The sequence below is a fragment of the Colius striatus genome, chromosome Z, assembly GCF_028858725.1.
Source record: "Colius striatus isolate bColStr4 chromosome Z, bColStr4.1.hap1, whole genome shotgun sequence".
Taxonomy (NCBI): Eukaryota; Metazoa; Chordata; class Aves; order Coliiformes; family Coliidae; genus Colius; species Colius striatus.
In genome coordinates this window covers 48,744,000-48,750,097 of record NC_084790.1, presented here as the reverse complement: position 1 = coordinate 48,750,097, position 6,098 = coordinate 48,744,000, and positions in this window count along the sequence as shown.

Sequence of the window (6,098 nt, the reverse complement as noted above, 5' to 3'; positions counted from 1 at the left end):
CAAAAGCTTGTCTGAAAACTTACCTAGGAAGCATAAGGGGCTTTAAATGGTCAACTCCTGTATGTAATACCCAAGGAAGAATCAGGTGTTCATAAGGGAAGACATTTGTTTAAACTGTTTGGAAACACATCTCATGGTGGAGCTTTTGTGGCAACAACAGGCAGTCTGGTTACTTCACTCTTCTTAACATCTTTTTTTTCTTAATTTGAATATTTCTGACTGGAATTTAAATCTACAATTTCTTTCCAGCTTATTACAGACATGAAGAACTAATTTCCTTTATCTCTGATGAAGTCTTTTATACATTTGAAGATTTACTTACTTCTCTTGTTTCCTTCTCAACTGAGCAGATCCTGTTCATTCATTCTTAATCTGTGTCCTCCAAGTCTGTGATTCATCATCGTTTCTCCATCACATCTTTTCGCAGACATTCCTACCTCCATGAGGTCTTTTTTTTACCTGCAAGCAGAAGTGAAAAACTTTGAATCTTGAAAGTTCAGATCCAGAAGAGAAACTCCAAAGTCTTTGCTCTCCAAAGAATAAACCTTTTTTCACATGGCTGAATATCAGGACAAGAGGGTTCTAAACAAACACTGAACTTCAGAAAGTACAAGCTTGCTGTACTGCACATGAAAAGATGGTTACATTTTTAGTCAGCTATGAATTTTTCTAGAATCCCAGGCCAAAATGGCCTAAACTCTGCTCTTTCATAATCAGGTGTTGGCCTTATTTATCTGTAAACCACAGGAAACCAAGGAGATAAAGAAGGAAATTTTGGAGTAGTGTACAAAATGGGGGTTTTCCCCTCTTTTGAAAACAAAGCTTTCTAGGAATCTTACCAAATTGGGAATCTATGTACCACAAAATTCTTCCTAAAGGGATTTGTATGCCTACTTTTTCAACTCTATGCACACACAGAGTGGCATTTTTTAACCTAAGTAATAAAGGAAGTGGTTTCATAGATCTGTCTTGTTCTACTCCATTGATTTTGTAAAATACTGAACAGAAACTAAACTCATTCCATCCTGTAATGCATTAAAATATTGTAAGCATAGACACCATTGAAACAAGATGAGCAGAATGTTATCATAAAATACATTATTTCAGCATCTTGCTTTATTGCAAAAATATTTCATTACCCTTTTCTTCATGCTCTATTGAGAGAGATGGTATCTGGCATAAGTTTTATGTGAGGTATCAACCTCTGCTACATACAATTTAATGGAATTGTAATATCAAATTTGGTCACAGGTATGTATTTATGTATATACGCAGGTGTGTATATACACAACTCCTGAGACAGAAAGCAATCAATTATATCCCAGTTTTAGGAACCTGAAGATCAACTTTCCATATATTTTTGTTAAGTTCAACTTAGAGCTTCTGTGTCCTTAAAGCTGTAAATCTGAAAGAAAACGCAAATTTGAGTAACAGGACTTGATGTAATCAGAATGGGGAGAGTTGCTTCTGTGTCTTTAAAGTTGTAAATCTGAAAGAAAAAGCAAATTTGAGTAATAAGACTTGATGCAATCAGAATAGAGGGAGTTGCTAAGAAAACCATTTCAAGGCAATTGAAGAAAAGCAAGAGTAAGCACAAAAATCAAAAGCAGCCTTAAAAGCATTACCATTTATTGATTGGTGCTTCAAGATCATTTTGTAGGATTCATTTGCAAACACTTGTATGTTATCATTTCAGTGCAATTGAGAAAAGAGATCAAGTAAGAACTGAAACATGGGAGGGAAATGGTCTAAAGCAGATAAGCCCTGCTTTGCAATTTACCTGTTTGCAAACCAAGAGTGCTAGAAAGAGACCAAACCTGCTTAGTCAGCAGGCTAGTCTTTGCCTTTTGGCATGTAGGGAAGCAAGCTTTACAGTGTCATGCAAAATCCCTTGATCAATTTATATTTCTAATCAAACAAAAAAGAATAGTGGAGTTACACTCAAAAAAAAAATCCACCAAAAAAACTCCAACAAAAAACTGTCCTATTTTTTGGGTGAAGCAGCACTGTTCTTCTGCTACATTTGGAAGATAAGTCTTTTAATTGTGAAAGGAAAGGCCTGTATGCAGGAAAGTTTGCATATTCTTCTCAATAGTCAGCTGGCCTGCTGGATGATCCTGCTGGCACTTCCTACTAACCTTTCTGTAAAAAGGTACTTCTCAGTAGTAGCACATCTTCATGCAAAAATCAAAAATGTGTCCAATTAAGGCAAAAACTTTACAAAAAAAATCACTTTCTGATCAGACTTGCATATGACGAAATCTCGTCCAACTGTACTTTTAAAACCCAGATTTACAGCAGTCTGTGCCAACGCTGCCTCCTGGCGACGTCTTGTACGACTCCAGGACGGGAGAAGGTGGAATCTCAAATATCTTGTCATTTGTATACACAGATATAAATCAGAGACACAATTAATTTCAATTTCACTTCAGAACAGGTTTAATTACACCTGTATTTGTTACTTAATAAGGAAGTTTTTGTTTAAAAGAATCATCAAAACTAATTAAGGCTCTAATTGTGCAACGTTTCGGTCTTATTCTGCTGTCAGAATAAAAGGGCTGCACTGGAGTTTTTCTCTGAATATACACAGATCAGTTCTTATGTGAAAAAAAAACATATGGCATACAATGTGTGTAAAACTTTTAAATTACAAGGAACCAGACACTGGTGAAAAAAGTTGGAGAGTAGTTCACAAATCTAAGACATTAAATTGCTCTAAACAGTAGAGGTCCTTAAATCTACCTATTTGTGTGTTTGTCCTGTACAGTGAGTAATACAGAAGCGAAGAGACACTGTGTGTAATATTAAGTGCCATCCAACACTACATCTGCCACACCATAGGGCAGCATTTAGCTGATCTGACAGACACGGAGTGAGTGCTACATCCACTGCTTTCTGCAGGGCTAAATCTTGCCAGGCTTCTGCCTGCTATCCTGGGAAGACTGCCCCACAACGGAGTGGTAAATCAAAGCGATATTCTTTAAACCTTCAGCTGCCTTTCCTGATGCTTTCAGTCATATGATAATTCTTGTTTCAGAAAATTCATTGTTATTCCACCCCTCTTTCATACTGCTGCACCTATATTTAATATGACTGGTTCTGCTGGTTCTGCTAGGCAGACAGGACAGATAATTAACCTGAAAGAAAATTTGCCTTTGTGTGTAAGTGTGTGTGTGTGTGTGTGTGGATCTGAAGCTGTACGTGCACCATTATATTAACACAGCTACAGCAGCACAAATGAACAGAAACTGAACTGGATGTGCTTGCCTGTAAATGAAGCAATCCTTGAGTGGTACAAAGATAACACACCTGGCTCTTACCCACCAGCTTCTTCCCACATATGGGAATATGGAATATTGCAAAGGTATGATAGTGTAGTAAGGACAGCTCACACTCCAGTTGCCTTTGGCTAGAAAATTTAAATAGTTCATTAGTTGTGTCATGTAAGCCTATGGATGGAAGGCTGCATAGGAACACAAAAGTATAGTGTGATCATTTACCTACTGGATTGAATTATAACAAACTGCTCAAGGTGTAACAGCATAGCAACTCAGAACTTTGATATTTGCTTGTGATTTTTACCAAAATATTTATCTTGGAGTACTCTTGAGTTATTGAAAAGCCATGTCAGGAAGTTGTCCTGAGCAGAGGATAGAAAGGACATAGTATTATGTCCAAATAGAAACTGCCAGCACTTTTGTAACTGTATGCAGAAAATCGTTTGAAAGAACAAGGATTTCGCCCTTGGTTCAAAGCTCCATGCATAAACCATGCAGAAATCCACTGCAAACCTGAATCCAATGTAAACCTGATTAACTATTATTTTCTCAATCTAAATCAGTGTTTCCTTGATTATTAATCAGTCATATCACACTGGTGAGCATTCAATGCTGACAGACCAAAGCGCTTCACTCCAGACCTCTGGGCTGATGTTTTTCTCTGCAGCTTAGCCCAGCAGCCAGGATCAAGGCAAACAGTCACGCAAGGTAGCAGAGGCACAGGAATTAATGGTGAGCTGTGTTCACTATTAGGTGTGTCTTCATCATTCATGGTTTAATAGTCTGGCTAGAAGAGAATGTATTTTAATAGGATTTCTGGTTTACAGTTATTTATGTGAAGTATAAGGGGATTTCTGAGTAGCAGAGCCTATTCATTTACTCAGAGTGCCTGTAAGTGTGTTGTGCATGTGATAGATTTACTTACAAATCCAGAACTGCAGGCACCCCACAGTTGAAAAAACGTGCTTTGCAGACACATCTGGTAGGACATTGCTCCATTTTTTTTTTTTTAACTTGGAGAATATATTAATCATGAACATATTCGAGCTTCCATGAACCAGTCAAAAATCACATTAATTTACAGGAGCACACAGTAATATTTTTTTTATAATCTGAAATTAGTTGATGCATGAGATTCAAGAAAATAAAAAGACGTGTGATACAATTCAAGTTTTATTATGAAAGATAGCAACGTTTTCCATGTGAAAACATTATGTGTCTCAGTCTTTTCTAAAGGAAATAACAGAACAATTTCATCAGAGCAATAAGGATCTGCTTAGAATCCAGTACTTCTGTTTAATAACTAAATTGTCAGTTAATTATTTGGTTAACAACTAAAGAATAATGCAATGTCAAGGAACAGTTTGTAAACAGTGAACTGATGATGATGTCAAGTTGATCTACTTAATTCCTGGGCCTGTTACATGAAGCTCCTTCCATTCAAACAGTGTTTATTGTCATTTCCAAAGGGATAACAATGAACTTGGAGTTATATGGTAGCTATGGGTCACAGTGGATCCTGGAAATGTCAAGGAGGGAGATGCTATAGTAAAGAGATTCTGAACTTCTTCAGAAAACTGTTCTCTGATGTTTAGAAGCATTTGGTGCTTGCAACTACAGATGGAGCCAATGTGATCTGCAAGGAGTTTGTATGATCAAAAGAAAATTCTTCACCAAGGAAAGAAAATAAAACTGGGATTCCTCATCTGAAATAACATCTTGTCTCTGCAACCACTAATAGCATGAACAAACAACAAAGACATAGCAGAGGGTTATGGTAATGTAAGTGCAATTCATCTGAAGAAGGTTATATAATTAGATTACATTTATATAATCTCCCTTCTCGCAGTAACTCAGTGCTTCATAGTCTTTCTTAAATTTTACAAGAATCTAATGAGGTAAGTAATTACTAACCATCACTTTTAGAGCTGGAAATCCAAAAGAATGAATAGGAGCTACATTGAGACTGGTTCATATAAGTTAACTTCACTATCATAAATATCTCCTCCATTAGTGCCACTGGAAGTTTCAGCTTCCAGTCTTGTATAAATGGTGCTATGAATTGCTGAGCAGCACACTTTTAAGAAGCCTAGCTGCCACTACAGCTGCGAAACCAAAGGATTGTACTGACAGCAAGTGGTCTGAATGTGGTCCTAAAGAGCTGGACCATGGTCATGCTGAGTTTGACGCAGAACAGAAAGTTGACATTGGATGCTTCCCAAGTCCCATTGGTCAGGCAGGAAAAATCTGGGGAAAGCAGGATGTCTGAAAGTAATTCTTTAATTTAATGGCTGGTTTAGGCAAGCCGGAGGAAAGCACAGTCCCCTTATCTAGCTTCACAAGGTCCTGTAGTAGCTTCTGACAGATGTTCACCAACCCACTTTGCCCTGGGATTCCTTTCTGTACAACAATCAGTTAGCTCCCTCTGCTCTCCATTACTTTTCCATTTGAGAGACCAAGAGCCTCAATTTCAACTCAACTGAAGATCGTTATAATTGATGTGAATTATGCAAAGTCTTTTGTTGCATTTTCCATTCTGGCTTGTTCAAAGTCTTGGATCTGAAATCCTGTTCTGTACTGCTGTTCCAGAATCTGTAAAGCAATCCCATTTCTAGTTTCAGAAATCTTTGTCTGGTTAATCATATTAGTAATTATGGTTTGTATGAATATAAGCCACTACATTTAAATTTGAGTCAGTGGATGAATACCATCAGATTAAATCGTCCTTTAGTAAGTCCTTTACAATCCATAAATAACTCCACTGAGAGCAAAACAAAGGCCCTTTGTGTTATTGCACAGTGGAGCCAAAAACGTTCTTGA